The 19,085-nt window shown below is 34.9% G+C and overlaps 1 protein-coding gene across 2 annotated transcripts in view; it reads right to left on the reverse strand.

Annotated features, from left to right (window-relative positions):
• LOC129242882 (cysteine-rich motor neuron 1 protein) overlaps nucleotides 1–19,085 on the reverse strand; it is a 213,920-nt gene that overhangs the window by 118,660 nt on the left and 76,175 nt on the right. The gene's annotated exons all lie outside the window — the stretch shown is intronic.

Here is a 19,085-nt window from a genome sequence, read left to right on the forward strand (position 1 = left end):
AGTAACATGAACTCACTATGCGGATGAGCAGCACAACCAATAGGAAAACATGAAGACATTCAATTAGTTTGGGATCAGTAATTCTAATTTAATGAAAATTAAAGTTCAATTTTTTGTAATTAAATGAACTTGTGAAGAGTAAACAAAAACTCAACACACATACATACATATACAAGTATATTCGTGCATATAAGTGTTCTTTATACATACCGAACGGCAGAATGAAATATTTTGATACAATAATACATTGGCTTTAATAACTGTGATTTATACTAGTTTACAAAGTTTACAGCTTTCTTCTGTATGAACATGACCTTTCATGAACAAAAACGATAAGTTTAATTTTTTGGAATTTTTTTAAAATTGCATAATTTTTTTCAGTTTTTCTTATTTTATTTCATTTCAAACGGCATATCAGTAAGAACTTGTGTTCATAAAGGCCCTGGATAAGTATAAATTACACCAAACATTTTTGGAATGATAATCGACTCACTGTGACTTATTGACAAGTTTGAATCATTCATTTGTTTTTTTTTTTTTTTGGTTTTAGTAGTTTTTTTTTTTGAAAACGTAATTCATTCTCATTCAAAAACCATATAAATCCGGTTTGAGTGTGAACCCTCAGAAAACATAATTAGTGCGGTTTTCGGGGAAATACAAAATTACACAATTTGTGAAGCCCACATGAAGTGGTGTAAGACTAGAAGTAGTAGATAACGCCAATTACTTAGATGTAATTCTCGACAAGAAACTAAATTGTATGTAGATAACAGAGGAAGGAAAGCTACTGCAGCTCTATTTTCATGAAAAAAGGCCTTGGGACGCAGGTACTTCTCCGAAGCCACTGACAGTACAGGATCGTTATCAGACATATCTTCGTTCACGCGATTATAATCCGACGGACGGCTCTCGATCAGACCTCCTCTAGATTAGTTGGTAAAAAGAATTCAGGAAACACTTCTGCTCGGCTTGACGGAACTAATCAATGGCGCGATGTAGGTGTTGGACACTCTGCTTGACTCTTGTTTGAATTAACTATGCTTTAATAGATTATTTGGTCTTAGAATAGCAAAACTATGTAGCTGGCAGCAAAAACTGCCTACGGTTCTTTACTGGTGGCCCAAAGTTTGACGGTTAATTTGGCTTTGGAGTCTAGTGCAGAAGCCAAAAGTAAGCATTTCGGCTCATCTTCCTAATAACTGTAGTCTATTTCGGGCTGACATTCTAGCCATTAATGCGACAGCTGTCCGGTTAGGCAAAAATGTGACTACCTTAAGAGAAGTATATATCCTCCGATATTCCTTTGGTTGTGTTGTCAATAATACCATCATTGCCGGGCATCACTTAACGAGATGGAGGATAATTTCACAGCCATTTTTATATGGATGACAGGGTATAGTGTCATACCAGAGAATAGTAAGGCAGACAAATTAGCAAGGCAGGTCATGTCTGACATGTAACGCTGCAAAAAGAATTTGGCCAAAATGGAACGTCAGGCGCTACTTAATCGGTCAACGAAAATACTTTTTATGCTAGTTGCTTTGCTCACAGGCCACTTTCTCCTATGTCCATATGCTCAAAGATTGAACGCACCGCATTTGGACTATTGTAAAAGTCGCAGAATTGAGGAAGGGTCTGCCAGACATCTTCCCTGTCACAGTTCTGCGTGGCATGCCATTAGGTTCATATACTTTGGCTCATCGTTCTTGAATCATTGAGGTCATCAGTTTCAATGCGTTTGCACCTAAAACAAATTAACTTAAGATAATCTTAAAAGGAAAAGTGTTTGCTTGCACTCAACAGATCAACTACCATCGTCCACAAACGTGTTATAACGGGTCAATGCACTATTGGCATTCTAGCCAGTAGAATAGGTGCACCTCACAATGACTTCTGCAGGAGCTGTGGAGATGAAGAAGAAATTAAGTCGGCACAATACCTCCTCTGTGAATGTCTTGTACTTTAAATAAGCCATGCCAAATATCTTGGCGATTATTTCTTTAAGCACCTGAGAAATTTGCAAAATGTCTCACTGGAGCGACAAGTTACTTTCTTCAAACAAATCTAAGTGGTTTAAGCAACTTAGTTAGGGGAAGGAAAATAAACGCAGGTATCATAATGAGCCTTAGGGCCTCGGAGTGTCTTGTGTTAAACAAGCAATCTAACTTAACCTAACAGATAAGCTGCTACTGTTGTATCACAATGAACGGGCAAAAGTCTAAGTGAGTTGTTTCAAAGACCGACCAAACTTCTACCAAACCTACCATAAACATTCAAGATTCAATTTCGTGCAAATTAAAGAAAACATGGTTTAAGTTTCTAAATTTTTAATCAGAATTTTTAGAAAGATTTTGATTATGCAAGTTATAGTCGATTGAATTTTTGTACAAGAAATTGGGTTGATTTTTAAATTTTTATTTTTTGCTGGTAGGTTTGAATGTTTTCTTCTATATAAAAAAGGCGGAGATATAAAAAATAAAATAATAAAAATAAAAATTATTAAAAATCAACCCGTTTACTAAGCTGCTTGAAAGTTAGATTTTATTGTAACAAAATTTAATGGACTGTAATATAACTCTACGTACTTGAATTTGTTTTTAAAAATTTATAAAATTTGAAGTTTAAAATTTTTCGCTTAAATTCAAAAAAAAAAATCTTAAAGTTTTCATCAAAATATCAAATTTTTTTATTAAAATTTTTAAAAATTATTCCACTGGACAGGGTGGTAGTCCACTAAACTTTCTTATAATAAAATTCAAATTTCAAGTAGCTCAGTGAAAGGGTTGATTTTTAATATTTAATTTTGCTCCACATATTTTTTATATGCTCGACTTTTTTTAAGATGGAAGAAAGTTTAAGTTAAAAAATACGGGAGTTTTGGAGAATAATAAAAAAAAAAAAAAAATTGTCACAACTCGCCAATAAGTGCTTGTCTTATATATCTGTATATTTTAATTAACGTACAGAACTACGTACATACAAACTTATTTTAAAGCAAATATTTCATGCATTGGTATGTAGTTAAACCTATTCCTGGAACTTTACCTAAAATTTTTTTTCCCATTTATATTTTCACCGACACTGGATGGAATAACACACCGCAGAGGCCAGTTCGAAAAATAACGATGGATTAATATGTGAAAGACAGATTGTAATGCATAATTCCACGAAGACCTTGAACAGCAAATACCCAACGAACTGTGAACTGAATGACCACTTCACACTGAATCAGTCGAAAAAGTAGCGAAGTAAAAATAGTTATTCACCACTCATTGAAAACTTGAGCGCTGAACTTAAATCAATATTTGTACAATAATCAGACTAAATACACACATACGCGCAGATATATGTGTGTGTGTGTTTGGCAGCTAGTTACTATTTAAAGGCAAATATTTATGTGGATGTGTGTGCGAGCACACCTACAAATGCGCATACAAGTTTCCACCTCAAGGCGATTGCACACCATAAAACTTCATTTCTTTTCACCGATGCTGTCAATCAATTCACACGCGCTTGACAATAACAACATGAACAAATATGTAGCAAAACATATTTACAATAAGAAAGTTGTTAACGACGGCCGGTAATGGCAAACGTGGCAGAGTTACTGTCAACGAGTATGATTTCCTATTACAACAACAGCGGCTACGATGGACTATGCTTCAATGAGCTAAGCAAACTCACGAGCGAGTTAGAGCGTTATAAATGTAAACAAGAATATACACATATACCGTTATATGTGCAGCACTTAATGGAACTGCAACAAACACCCACAGAAATGTATGTATGTGCATGCCCGTAAGCATGTAAGTATGAACCGCACTTGAGTGGCACAAGTGGCAGTTTGCTGATGTGCGAAGGTTGTGTGCAAGGCAGCGAGCAACCAGAGTAGAAAACCACTTAGCAAACGGCAGACAGTGAGCGAAGATAGTTGAACGTATCTATGTTCCTATGTGTGTGTGTCTATGTGTAAGTGTGTGTGCGTTTATGTACATATATGAGCTCTTAGTTAGTTAGCACATGAACGCAGCGTGAAGGACATGGGTAAGATTAATAAAAGCAAAATATTTCAAGCGCACACACACATGCACAGTTAGTGGGCTCTCGTTACTTCGATACCTATTTTGAAATGAGTATTAAGGTGCCTTATCGTATGAGAAAAAAACACGGTACTGGTTTTACAAGGAAAGCATAAAATTTCATATAAAGTGAGTGACCAAATGTTCAGGTTACTGATAAGCTTTGGCTACATAAATATGTAAAAATTATTTTGATTTTTTTTCAACTCAAATTTATTGCTCTTTACTAGCAATAACTCCACTCTAAAACAAAAACCGCATAAATTGCAGTTTCCAACTTTTTGCAAAATTTTTAAACATTCATCCAATTTGTTGTGCATTCGTTATGGATGAGCTAAACTAAAAACTTCTAAATATACACTTAGTGTCATTATTTGGTATTTAGTAACTTCTAAACAATCATACTAAAGAGCCCATTGTCTTTCAAGCTCTGGAAAGTAAAAGGGTAAGTAGTCAAGGGGATAGGAGAGAAGTAACAGAAAAAAAAGATAGGATAGAATAGAGACAGAGACAAAGATAGTTAGTCCTGCACAATTCTTTGATAAATCTGATAATATCCTCCAGTTTCAGAGAACGAATTTCACCCCTTCTCATGACATCGGAACCTGAAACTCGCAGCCTTGCGAGGCGCGACGCTCACAGATAAATTGCTCAGAGCTATTCGACTTCTCTGAGCAAGATAGGGTGCTTGCTAACCCTCATATACTGACCCCATGGGTTGTATCCTGTAATAATACCGACCATCAACCGAACGTCTTTTCTTCCAAGTTTTAGAAGAATCCAATTCATGATTCTTGTAGAAGCTGATCCTGATTATTGGCTCTGAGCGCTTTGGGGTAACCGCTGATCGACAGTTGGCCAACTCAGTGCCAATTTTATTCTGCCTTGAAACAGAGTTAAACTTCGTCTCACATTTTTCAAAAATATTTGATGTTTGCTTCACGTTCTCCAGGGTTTTTAGTACAGTCTGTCTGTCACTAAAGGCTCCAATCTGTTTTCCGCTCAATATCCTCTCAATTATCTATTCTGCTACGTTCAGAATGGCAAACATTTCCATTTGGAAAACAGTTGCCATTCGTTCCATAGCGTAATGATACCTTAATTACTATGGTTGGAGTACCATCCGCCTTTTTCATTCTTGAACCCATCGGTAAAGGAAACATCCGTCAAACCTCTTTGAATGTACTCTCGAATGGAAATTTGACATCAAGTTTTCTACCAAATGAAAGTATGGATGTAAAGTCAAACTTAGGAGCCAAAAACAGTGGATACTGCCCAGATAGTTTCTTCACGATTTATCTGTGTCTCGAAGTTCTGTCTTCGTGTCAGAAACCATATTTATGGAGCCTCCACATTGCTTATATTGACTCAATTATTTTTTTCTTGTTGAATGTAGTATTTATTTGATAACTCCAACATCTTAGCACTTTGCTTTAAATTTTATTTTATATTATTCAAATGTGAAAACCTGTCCATTCATGAGAGAATAAACTGCAAATTTTCCACGCTGGCAGCTGCGTTCGTTACAAATTTTCTTTATTCAGAGCTTTACCAAATTTCCTCGACTCTTGCTGTTATTCGAAAACTTAATATTTTTCTCAAATTCTGGAGGCTTTTGATCATTTGCGAAAGTAATAAGCTTTTACCAGTTTGTTAGCGAGCTTAACACTGAAATACTACTCTCAGCAACTCTTCCATGATGGCCATCTTTTTTAAGTTCCTTCTGACAGTTACAGCATTCACATATTTTTGGAACTTATTCCTTATTTCATTTTTCAATTTCGAAGCAGTTATCTTCTCAACATTCCTCACAGGCCCTACAATACTGCGCTCTTTCTTTCCTGTTAATTTCTTAGACCCGAAGTTGTTGTCGATGGTTTTGACTTTGGTATTTTTTCCACAATTTGAATATTACATTGAAAACCGATAAACCGAATAAATTGCGAAATAAAAATAATAATTTCCTTACCAAAAATCGTTTCAAGAAAAAGCGAATCCGGAAATGATAAGTGTACACTTGTGGCACTCGGCTTATGAATTACCGAAAATAGGTACCGTTAAAATCAGTGGCGTTGATAATTTCTTTTTTTAAATTAATTTAAGACCAAGGATCAGGAATGCTTGGCAGCTCTAAATGATATTAGCACCGTCTTCAAAGTCAGTTTTTTATATGGTTTCGGGAAGGGAACTGCAAAGCCGATGAGATGGCCAAAAAGGGTCCTAATCTTCTATTGCTTGAAAACAGAGGCAGTATTGGAATTCCTATGGCAACTTCCAAATTAACGAATGATGTGATGAACAAAAAATTTTGGAATTTGGAAGTTATAAAATATACCCAATTATACGATTCAATTGGTTGATCTAAGATATTTTAGTGTAAATTATAGACTTGTAAAATACCAAAATATTCGCTTCAGTAGGAACAACAGCAACCTTCGTTTGATGAGTCACCTTAATGTGTGCATCTGTAGATCTGTGTACACATAAATATATAAATAGGTATTTGAAACTTGTGAGAGCTTCTAGTGGTATCTAATACGCTCATACACATGCCACAAACTATTACTTATGCTATGCCACTGATGCTGGCAGGTAGCAAGTACGACAAGCCATTACATGTGACCAAGGGTGATACACAGGCGGGTAAACAACTTTGATGATGATTTGAGGAAAATAAGAATAACAGAATATTCATACCTTATATATTAGATGGAGTAAAATACATAGAACAGATTTTTACATGTCTCCACTTACACACATAAAAAAATATAGAAAATTTCTTCAAGAGAGTATCACTCAAAACTGTTTCCCCGATTATAACACTTTTACACCGTTGAAAAGCCAACGGGTAGTAGAAGGTTGGCATGTAATACTCATTTTAGTCGAGTGCTGATAACTGTTTGTATTGAAAAAAAGTAATTAATTGAAAAATATACAGAAGTATTGCATACTTCATTTTGTCTCCATATTATACGTGCCATGCTGCAAGAATTGAGTGCATCCAGAAAGTTTTCTTGCATTTTGCGCTGCATAATTACGTTTTTCGAATTCTTTATGTCTATGAAGCGCGCTACTTATTGGTTAGCTTAAAATCATTGCAAAATAGAGGAATAATCTTATTGTTGCCTTTCATTTTTTATTTAAATCGTGGTGCTGTTGGCTGTACTGTGCTCCTTGAGAAGATAATATACCGGATAGACATATTCGTGGTTCGGAGCTTTTCTATTGTATGTTGGTATTATATTCTAGAGTTTTAATTTTATTTTAATAAAATCTTATTCTAGTATAAAAAAATCTGTAAATTCCTTGAGATAAATGTTTCATATTCAAAAAATCAACTATTGAATTCTTTGAATATTTATTAAAAATAGTTTATTTGTACTTAAGTTTTTTTTATGCCTATTGGCCTTGAAGTATTCCAACCAAGTTTATAAGAATTTAATATATTCCTTGGATTAATAAATAAATAAATAAGTAAAAAATTAAGAAATAAATAACACAATAAATATATAAATAAATAAAAATAAAATAAAATAAAAATAAATAAATAAATTAATTAATAAATAAAAAATAAATAAATAAATATATAAATAAATAAAAAAACAAATCAAAGCAAACATTATTAAGAAATTCTAAAAAAGTGTTTTTTCATAGTATTGTCACCTGATTTTTATTGAAAAAAAGAATTCATGAAATATTTCAGTTGAATATAAATATATACAAATCAAATAAAAGGTGTATAAAAGGGATCATATGAAAGAAAATGTTAACTAGTGCTACTAAATATTTTTGTTTATTTTTGGGAATTAGAAAATTTATTATAAAAATATATTAATTACGTCAGAAATTTATTTTAAGAGCGTCAAAGTTTTCAACCTTTTGCAAAAATATTTTTTATAAAATTTTACTACAAGTCTCTTAATATAATGCGTCGAATATGAAAATTTAAATTAACCGCCAAAAATAAGTCAAACCGGAAAATTTCGACAAATCAAGTGAGGTTGAGTCCTTCTGATCTTTCTAACATTTCTCCGCTACCACAAGCAGGTACCCTATCGGTACTTTCTGAGCTAAAGCATTTATAGCCATCAATGGCAGCGGAGCCGCGGAATCTTTATTCGCTGTACTGCGTTTAAGTCGCCGTAGAGCTCAACAATCTCATGGTTCCATGGTCTGCGATATAAGCCGTCGACCAAATCGCCGTTCAAGGGTTTAAAAATCGTGCGCGGAATCTGGTTCCTATGATATCTCAAAAATGCTTCAAGGAATATAATAACGGTTCGGAAAATATATAGGGTTTTTCAATAGGTGCGCTTCAACTTTATTCCGATAGGGAGGGCGAACGACGCAATATTTTTTATTTTTCGCTTGTCATTTGTAAACTTCATAGTATACATTTCATCATGGAACGCTACACACTTGAGCAACGATTGCAAATCGTGCAAATTTTTTATGAAAATAATCGTTCTGTTGCTGCTACTTTAAGAGCATTACGGCCATTTTACGGTCCATTTAACAAGCCGTCCCGTTTTGGGGTTATGTGAAGTCATTGGTCTACAGTAACAAGCCGGCGACGATTTGTGAGCTCAGAGCCAATATTGAACGCGAAATTGCTGGAATTTCGGCCGATTTATGCAAAAGAGTGGTCGAAAATTGGGTTCAACGATTGGACTTCGTAAAACGTGCACGCGGTGGTCATGCAAAAGAAATCGAATTTCATACGTAAATGTATATGTTCAAACTCGATAATAAAAAAAAAATTAGTTAAAAAAGTCAAACCGTTTGTGTTTTATTCAAAAAAAAAGTTGAAGCGCTCTTACTGAAAAACCCTATATAATCATATGTAATCCATTTTTAACAATATAATCGAAAAAAAAAATATTTTTCTAAAATATGCCATTTAAACCCGAAAATCGTTTTTTTACAAATCGTTGAAATTCAGTCGATAACTCTAATTTTACATATTAAAATTCCAATTTATAATATAATATATATAGAGACCCGTCGAGGAACTTGTTTTTGACATTTGCGCCTTTAATATATATATATATATATAATTGGCGCGTACACCCTTTTTGGGTGTTTGGCCGAGCTCCTCCTCCTATTTGTGGTGTGCATCTTGATGTTGTTCCACAAATGGAGGGACCTACAATTTGAAGCCGACTCCGAAGCGGCATATATTCTTTATGAGGAGCTTTTTCATGGCAGAAATACACTCGGAGGTTTGCCATTGCCTGCCAAGGGGCGACCGCTATTAGAAAAATCTTTTTCTTAATTTTGGTGTTTCACCGAGATTCGAACCGACGTTCTCTCTGTGAATTCCGAATGATAGTCACGCACCAACCCATTCGGCTACGGTGGCCACTGTGTTTGCGCCTTTAAAGTAATGCAAAAAATATGGCGATGAAGATTTTAGTCTAAAAGTATTTTGACTTAATATACTATTGAAAAGCCAATAAAGATATACTATTTTATTTATGATTATATATAAAATTTGTTTTTTCATTGTTCGCCAAAATAAAAAAAAAATTTCACAAAGGCAAAACCAAGAAGCGGCCATCATATGCGCTGACCCCCTTAATGATGAACTTCTCACAGAAGACTCCTTGACTTGAAGACTTCGCCAACCATTTTATGCAACTTCTTTTTGACTTAACACTTCATTTAATCCTCTGTTGACTGGATGTAGTAAAAAGCGATTAACTTGGCTTCCGCGTAGGTGTACACTGGCCAATCAAAATGGGAGTGAGTTTGAAGTTTTTTATTTATTTTTTTTGGTTTATTTTTTTATTTATTTTCAATTAATAATATTATGTACTACAAGTACTTGAAGTTTTTTAGATGAGCTAAGAGTTCTGAAGAAAAAATTTCTGCTGTCATACACAATACAGTATTGAGTGTAAGAGGAATACAATATTTTCTACTACCTCGTTCCGGTTAAGAACGTTGAAGGGGAGTTCCATTTATGTAGGCAAACCATGTGAGCATTTATGACATTGTTCAGGAACTAAAAATTACCATAACCGTATGGGATCATTTACTAGCTCGATGTATGAGGGCTACGCCCTTTGATGTAACAGAAACTTTTGCCCTCATAAGAGGTTTGCTGTGTGATTGGTGCGATTGAACTGACCAAAAACAGCCAGAACTGGCATGTGTCAGCAAATAAAAAAGGTGTTCAGTTTCGTGCATGGCCCTTCTCCAAAGCCCACCAAAAATACTCAAACCCCCATCCTTCTTGTAGCTGGGAATTGAGGGTGGAAATAAGCATTTGAAGAATTTTTTAATGACACTAAGCCAGCCCCAATTTGTTTATCTTTAGTGACGGGGACTTCTATTCTCAAGGGATTATAAAACTGCACACAAAATGGATAAAAGTCGAAAATCGAAAAAGTACATATTTGGTATAATTCAGATAATTCTCTAAAAATCATAACTTACTTGACCAATAAAACATATCACTTCAATTAGAACTGATCATACGAATGTGTAGGAACGCTTTAAGCCAGTGAGAGTCGGTTGTAATACCTGTTGATGGTATCAGCGTTGGGAAAGAGCCTGTTTCCGCTTGAGATACTATTTTTCATTGCACTCAAAGCTTTTCTAAGTAGGATTCAAACTATTTTACAGACAAAGCTATGAGTACAGACACTTACGAGCATAACCCGATGCATGAATATTTTTTTTCAATGTTTGGAAGCAATGTTTTTTGTGTTAAAATTTTAAAAATAGTTATTTTTGTCATTACTTGGCCAAAACTATTATATATAAATCAAACATTAAAACTTCCGTCTAATTTCCATCTAAATTTTAAAATTGTTAAACTGAATTAAAAAAAAACTGAAATTTTAGTGAAATTAGTGCAAGTTTTAAGCGTCTATAAGATAGTGTTGATTTTTAATTTTTTTTTTTTTTTGCTGAAAATTTGAAATCTCCAGAGCTCAAAATCACCAAAAAGAGAAAAGAAAAAAATTTTAACTAGAATGAATTTTTTTATATTCAGAAGGAAAATCACCTTATGCCCAGCTATGTTCGCCAGTGTTTGTTTCAATATTCAATTTTTTTTCTAACCAAAGCAATCTATTTCCATGGCTGCTAAAAACACAGCAGCCAGCTCATCCAGTGTCAAAAATATGACAAAATAATGGCTGCGTTAACTTTGAAGACTTCTTGATTTGCTGTCACGTTTGCCGCAAATGATTATCCTGGGAAAACTTTGAGACAAATTTCCTTATGCGTGTGTCAACAACAGTTTGGCGGCAAAGAACAAAGTTCAAAAGCATGTCACCACATATGTAACATGCGAAGAACAATAAAGAGAAATGTAAATTATCTTACAAGCGGAAATGCTTGAGGGTAGAAGGTAGCAGAATTTGAGGCTGAAAAGCGGAAATAAGCAGAAAAGTGGCTTAAATATTTTCAAGGAGACGCAGAGTTGAAAGTTGTACATCATTAAGTACATAGGGTGCATGTATTCATTGTGTATGTATGTGTGTGCATAAATAAATTATCAGCATACCGGCGCGCTTGTTTCAACAAAAGTTGACTTTGCTCCGCGAAAGAAGAAATGAACAACCTGACTGTGAAGGCAACCGCGCGTTTGCCCGACATTTTTACGAAAACAAAAAGTGACTGCGAACAGCTTACGGATGTGACAACCAGCAACATTGCTAACTTTACTCCGTTCGAATTTGAATTTATTTTATTTCATACCACACTCAGCGAAATATTTGCTTTATGCCTAAGCATTTATAAACAGGGTCTTTCAAGTACGAGTTACTACTTTAGTAGTGATTTCTTTTGACAGCTATCACGATTTGAAGGCTAGTTTGATCATTAACGGCGGTAAAATGAAAATGTTCCTATTTTAAATAAGACCACGCAATGCATTATGGAGGATGAAGGGTGAAGGGAGCCATAGGAAAATGAATATGGAGAAGATGGTTAAGAAAAAAGAAGGATTAGAGAAAAATTTCAGCTGTTTAAAAATTATCTTTGCAAAAAGAAATATTATAATAGATTTTATGAACTTATATATGCGATAAATTTTCAAAACTTAATAGATATTACTAAAATATTTTCCCAGAGCGAACTTAAAAACCTAAAAAATTATAACCTCTAAAAATAAATCAGTAGATATCACTAAAATCTATCCGAGTCAAAAATAGGAACCTAAAACAACAATCATGACTTCAAAACTATCACAATCACGAATCATCGTCATAAATTCCTAGAGTTCTAGTATGGAACATGGGGCCGAATAGATGTGGAACGAACGATATCGCGAGAAAATTAGAAGCATAAAAAGGAATTGTAAATTGAAAAAATAAAATACGATAGATATTATTTAAACATATTACCAAAAAAAAAAATTAAAATTAAAAACCAAATTTATTATCGCACAATAAAAAGTTTAAATGATACTTTGATTAAATACTTTGTGTAACGATGTCAAATAGTCGCTCAACTATTATAGCCTTGCATCAGCCAAGAGCACCCAACTGTGAGATAGCACGGAAGCCTGGAATTGCACGTTCATTGGTTTCTCGTGCAATCAAATGATTTAAGGAGCTTAATAAAGGTGACCGTGCTGGAAGAGGAAGAAAACGAACTATTTGTTAACAACGAAAAATCATCAAAAAAGAGTTCAACGAAATTCTATGGTCTCGATGAGGAAAATTGCTCATGAGACAGGCATCAATCGTGAATCGTTCGCTTTATAGCAAAAAAAGAACTTGGATTTAAGCCTTATATATATAAAATTTGCGCGTACACCCTTTTTGGGTGTTTGGCCGAGCTCCTCCTCGTATTTGTGGTGTGCGCCTTGATGTTGTTCCACAAATGGAGGGACCTACAGTTTCAAGCCGACTCCGAACGGCAAATGGTGTTTATGAGGAGCTTTTTCATGGCAGAAATACACTCGGAGGTTTGCCATTGCCTGCCTGGAGGCGACAGCTATTAGAAAAATGTGTCTTAATTTTGGTGTTTTCACCGAGATTCGAACCGACGTTCTCTCTATGAATTCCGAATGGTAGTCGCGCACCAACCCATTCGGCTACGGCGGACTTAAGCCTTATAAACTACAAAAATGCCAGCTGCTCACGGATGAAAACAAGAAAGTAAGACTCGGATGATGTCGTTCGCTCTAACGCCGGGCCGCTGGGAAAAAATCGTCTTTACGGATGAGAAGCTGTTTACCGTTGAACAAGCTCACAATCATCAAAACGATAGAAATTGGTCTACAGAAGCCCCTGGACCTTCGTTCATTGTTGAACATCGTCCAAAACCACGATATGTCATGGTCTGGGGTGGAATTTGCGCCAGTGGCAAGACTCCTCTAATTTTCATAGACCAAGGAGTCAAAATCCATAAAAAAGTTTACCGTCAATACATATTAGAGCATTTGTTCTTCCCTGGTCCCAGCAGCACTTTGGTCACGGTGAGTGGACGTTTCCATAGGACTCGGCACCAGCCCACAGAGCACAAACAACCCACAGAGCACAATCAACCCAAGAGTTGTGCAAAGCCAATTTCCCCTCTTTCATTATTTCCCAAGAATCCCCACCCTACTCACCGGATCTGAATCCGCTAGATTACAGCGTTTGGCCGATTTTGGATACAAGGGCCTGTGCAAAACGCCACAAAACTTTGGAGTCCCTGAAGCAAGTGTTGCGTCGAGAGTGGGATCGCATAACGGTAGGCGAACTACGGCCTACAGCCCAAAATTTTTTGAAACGTTTGAGTTTGTGTATTCGTGCTAAAGGTAGTCACTTCGAAACTGGCTGAATATAATGTTACTCAAACATTGTCTATTAAAATTTCACAATTTGTTTTGCGCTGCTATCAATGATACATTTTTTTCATTAAAAAATGTTGTATACACTTATTTTTTTCACCCTGTAAAACTGAAGAAAGAATTATAATCTCGAAAAATGCAAGAGTAGATACTACTAAAATATAGTCGAAGAAATATTTTAAAAGTAAGAAAATATATAAGGTTAAGAAAAATATAACCTCAAAAAAAATGTGATAATGTTAACTCATAAATCCAAGCTTAAACAATATTATGAAATTTTCACAAAACTATGTTTGCAAAAAGATTTAAAAATTTGAAAAAACTGTATATTAAAAGTTTTATTGCGTCCTTATTTACTCCACTCGGGAGCATAGGGCCTCGACAAGACTCAGTCTTGCCTTGGTTTCGGTAATCTATTTTGCTTTCTGGCAGAGTAGGTAATTGGCCTGCCGCTACCAGTCCTAAATAATGGGCCCACTTGTTGCTGCATAGGAACAACGCCTTCTAAATGTTTATAGCGCCATCTGTGTTTGACATTTTTTTGGCAGAAGGATCATACAGATGGCTGAGGACTTCGCTAAATTTTGGTGTGTCTCCGCTATTACCGCGTTTACCCACTTCCTCTTGCTGGCACCACTGATGCAATGTATAAATATGTCTTTTTCTTTTTTTTAGCAGCCAAAATGCATGTAATACGCTGACTTTTGTTCGGGAGTAAGGATTGGAAGGATAAGGTTTTTGGGGGTTGAGGAATGAAATCTTTCACTTTTTTTGTTTTTATTTGATTTTTAGAAACTAGAAACTAGGAAAATAGGTAAGTTTGGTAAAGTGCGAGGACCATGCTTTACATGGTAGTCGAACCCACAACCTCTGGGATGGCAGGCTAGTGCACTTACGCTAGACTACCGGGGCCGCAATAAGTAGTATTATAGAATATTTAAAAAATTGAGAATCAAAACCAAAAAGGTATTAATTATGTTATATTATTATTAATAATTATTAATATATTTTCCGCAATTAATTTTGATAACAGATATCATTAAAATATATTCGCGAAAAAATTATAAAACATAAAAACAATGTATAACCTCAAAATGTATTCAAACTACATATATTAGAAGATTAAAATAATTTATAAACTCCATTTCCTCCATTTCTTAACCAAAGTTACGAATTATTTAAAGGACTAAAGAATTCATGATATTATGTGAAGTATTTGCCCTTGGAAGCTTAAACTGTACTCCACCTTTCAGACAGTAAACAGATTTCTCTGACGAAAAATTCGAGTTATTTAGACTTGATCATTTAGACTTAACATTGAGCCAGTTAGCGATGTTCTCGTAAGAAGTGAATCGTTCTCCAATAAGCGCGAACTGCATTGATCGAAACAGATGGTAATCCGAAGGTGCAATGTCTGAGGAATACGGTGGGTGGGGCAAAATTCAGCCCCTCTAAATATTTCTGGACCGATGCACAATATAACCTTTGAAGAATGAATCTTTTTTTTCACTGTCGATGGACCTGGTTCACCTGGCAGGCTCCAACACTTTCGACGCTTAAATCCATTTTTTTCGGCAGTGACAATGCGATGCAGAAAACGTTTTTTTTTCTGCCGTTCAAGAAGCATCTCACACGTCACCAAACGTCTCTCGATATCCCTCTCCTTCAATTGATGTGGCACCCAGTTACCTGATATCTGTACCGTTCCCATCGAGTGCAACCGTTTACGATGGGTGATATGTCAAAATCCAATGTCAATATGTGTAAAGAATATCAAGGGTTCGAAATGCGTCTTCATCCAATAACTGTTGTAGTTGAATTTTCTCGGTGCTCCTTCGCGATCTTTATCACTCACGTCAAAATTAGCACTTTGGAGGCGCCGGAACCACTCTTTACAAGTTGTATTTGATGGAGCGTGATTACCGTAAATATTTACCAATATAGGACTCGTTTCAGCTGCACTTTTCTTTGATATGAAATAATGAAGCATGACTTCCCGCAAATGCTGTTTTTTCGGGATGAGCGTAGACATTTTGACGTCAGGTAAAAAAGAACCTTTACGCTTCAAACGAATGCCAACTACTGCGATCGAGATCTCACATATACACCTTCAGATCACCTGTATATTATTAGAGCGAACACTAAAATAGTATCAGCTGCGACACCTCTTTTACGAGAGCGGAAACTTATTCCCATGCCCAATATAATAGACATCAGTAAAATATTTATATTTATAAGTACACTCGCGAAAATTGTTAGAAATAAAATAAATAGTAAAGCTGGAAAAATCTCAAAATACTCGGGATGTAACTAAAATATATTATATTAGAGAGAAACTTTAAATTTTTAATAAAATATATTTGCAAAAAAATTAAAAAAAAATTTTATGATATTAAGTTCAGAAATTGTTTGGTTTTTTTTATTAAATATCATACCATCATGATAGAGTCACTAAAACGTTTGCATATCATTTAATAACATGCTACATATAATTATTAAAAAAAATATTTCTAGGTGTTTCAGGGTCAAATAAGAAATCAAGCGTTTGAAAATGTTTTTTTTTTATTATCATTAATTTTCGTAATGTTGAGATGATTTTTCCGTTTGCTTTTTTCATTTCTCGATTGCTTTTTGCTTACCTCGAAAGTTAAATTTTTTTCATCGCTTTATCGTGAAAGAAAGATAAAACATGGGATGCAACTTGAACTCTCTGCGAATAGCAATCATTTTAATTTTTACTCTGCTTTAGTAATGACATAGATTTTAAGAGTAACTGGATACATTTAATATGTTATATGAGACCTCAGTCAAGTAAATGACATTCATAGCTATTGAGACTATCTGAAATTCTTCTTCCTAATTGGCGCGATAACCGCTTACGCGATTTCGACCGAGTTTAAGAAAGCGTGCCAGTCGTTTCTTTCTCGTGCTAACCGGTGCCAGTTGGACATACCAAGTGAAGCCAAGTCCTTCTCCACCTGATCTTTCTCACGCAGAGGAGGCCTTCGTCTTCCTCTGCTACCACCAGCTGGTACCGCATCGAATACTTTCAAAGCGCTTGTATCTATTCCTACGACATGACCTAGCCAGCGCAGCCGCTATTTTTCTTTCGCTGCGCTATGTCTATATCGTCGTAAAGCTCATACAGCTCATCGTTCCATCGTCTGCGATATTCGCCGTTGCCAATAAAATAATTATTTTTAAGTAAAAAGGATTCTTTAGAAAAAGCTGTACACTACATGCTGCAGAAATTTGGTCGCAAAGGTAAAGCGATTTAAATCATTTGAACCGTTTTTATGAAACCTTCTTTAAGCCAGAGCTTTTGTAAATAGGTCAAAGATGATAATCGGTCAAAAAGTGCCTAATGTTAGCGAACTCACACCAAAATCAGAAACACCTGTTCGCTTGCACGCTGGAAATATTTGCAAATATCATTTACCATTCATAAATTGCTACATATTGCAATAAATAAATAATGAATTTAAAGAAGAAACTCAATTTTGAAGGGCCCTATTATTTCAAGGACATATCGCTTATTCTCTTTTTGTAGACTAATAATGCTGATACGTATTTGGCATATTACGAGCGTATTAAACACATTCAAGCGCAACACCTGCATAGTTGTGTGTGTTTGTACTCCAGAAACTGGTATTAGGTTATGAGTTCGACCTTCACAGCAGATTTGAAGCATCAAAATATTCTGCTTAGTAGCAGTCGCCTCTCGGCTAGCTTTAGGTTATTCTATCGATTTATCATCAAACGAGAAGCTCGGCCTAAATTCGTTTGAATTATCCATATGTCTGTCGGTCTATTACACCTACTCAGTAAAAATATATGGCTTATGCAACAAAATTCTAATAAATTATGTAATTTTTCAGGCTTATACCATTTTAATAATTCAGCTCACTGCTACAAAGCGCTTCTGTATGTATACAATAGCACTTATATTTATATACGAGTATGTATATATACATGCGCAAATACGCAAGTACATAAGTGAATGTGATTTTCCATGTCACTAAATTATTTTTCACAAGTGACCAGACCTCAGCCTTTCTCAGGTTTCAAATTAAAGCGCAATTTTATTATGTTAATAAAACTTGCTTAGCAACTAAACAGCCAGAGGTGATAAATAAAGCGGCAACATCAACAGCATTAAGGGAAATAAATAGAATTATTAGTTGGAAATTTGAAAGTAGGTCAAGTTTTCGATTACATTATTTCTATTTCTATGCTCCTAATTTATTAAGCAAACATACAGAAGTGTTAATGGACGTTAATGTCCAATAAATAAAATGAAAATATTTAAATTCTATAAATCAAATTAGAACTAGAATTTTTGAAACAAGCTGAATTAACTACAACACTAAATAGTTTTTTGTTGGTAAGCTGTTTTTGGTTTTTTTTTAATAAACAAATTATATAAATATACCCTTACCATCCTACTTCTATCAGTTTTCTATGGTTTTTCTATTTTTTCCTCGATTTACAACTACATTTTTCCCAGCTTTAGAAAATATACAAAATTACTGGCCTTGCTGTTCTTTGCGTCAACTTTGAATTGCACACTTAGAATATTTTGGTAAATTTCTCTTATTTTTTTTAATTTGTTCCACTGAATTTTTCTAATAACTTTTGTTATTAATACTAAAGCCAATATTACAATACGGCGCTCTGGTGTGGTGGACTGCGCTAAGAAAACCGACATATAAAAAGCCTATAGAAAGTATTCAACGTCTTGGTGCACTTTGCACAACAGGTGCATTGAGAGCTACTCCAACGGCAGCGCTTGAAAGAATACTCAACTTGTCACCGATTGATATTGCGGCCGAATGCCTAGCAGCTAAATCCACCGTAAGACTCAAAGCGACAGGCGAATTTACCTGTAAAACATTCGGACATAGCTCAATAGGTATTAGTTATAGGGTCCAAACAGACTATATGACTCCAAAATGCAATTGGGTGAAGAAATTCCGACCAACAATAGAAGAAGAGGGGTGGAAATAGGAATGAAACCTAACCCAAATACTCTAAATATATTTACCGACGGCTCAAAAATGATAGACGGGCAGGGGTCTGTTGCGTAGAGCTAGGCATCAGGCAGCCATTTAAGCTTCCTGAAATATAGTGGGAATGTAAAATGCACGTACATTTTTTTTAACTCTGTCCTCGAACCTAACTTATTGGAACTTATTTTAGGAATTAAATGT

The sequence above is a fragment of the Anastrepha obliqua genome, chromosome 3 (assembly GCF_027943255.1).
Source record: "Anastrepha obliqua isolate idAnaObli1 chromosome 3, idAnaObli1_1.0, whole genome shotgun sequence".
Taxonomy (NCBI): Eukaryota; Metazoa; Arthropoda; class Insecta; order Diptera; family Tephritidae; genus Anastrepha; species Anastrepha obliqua.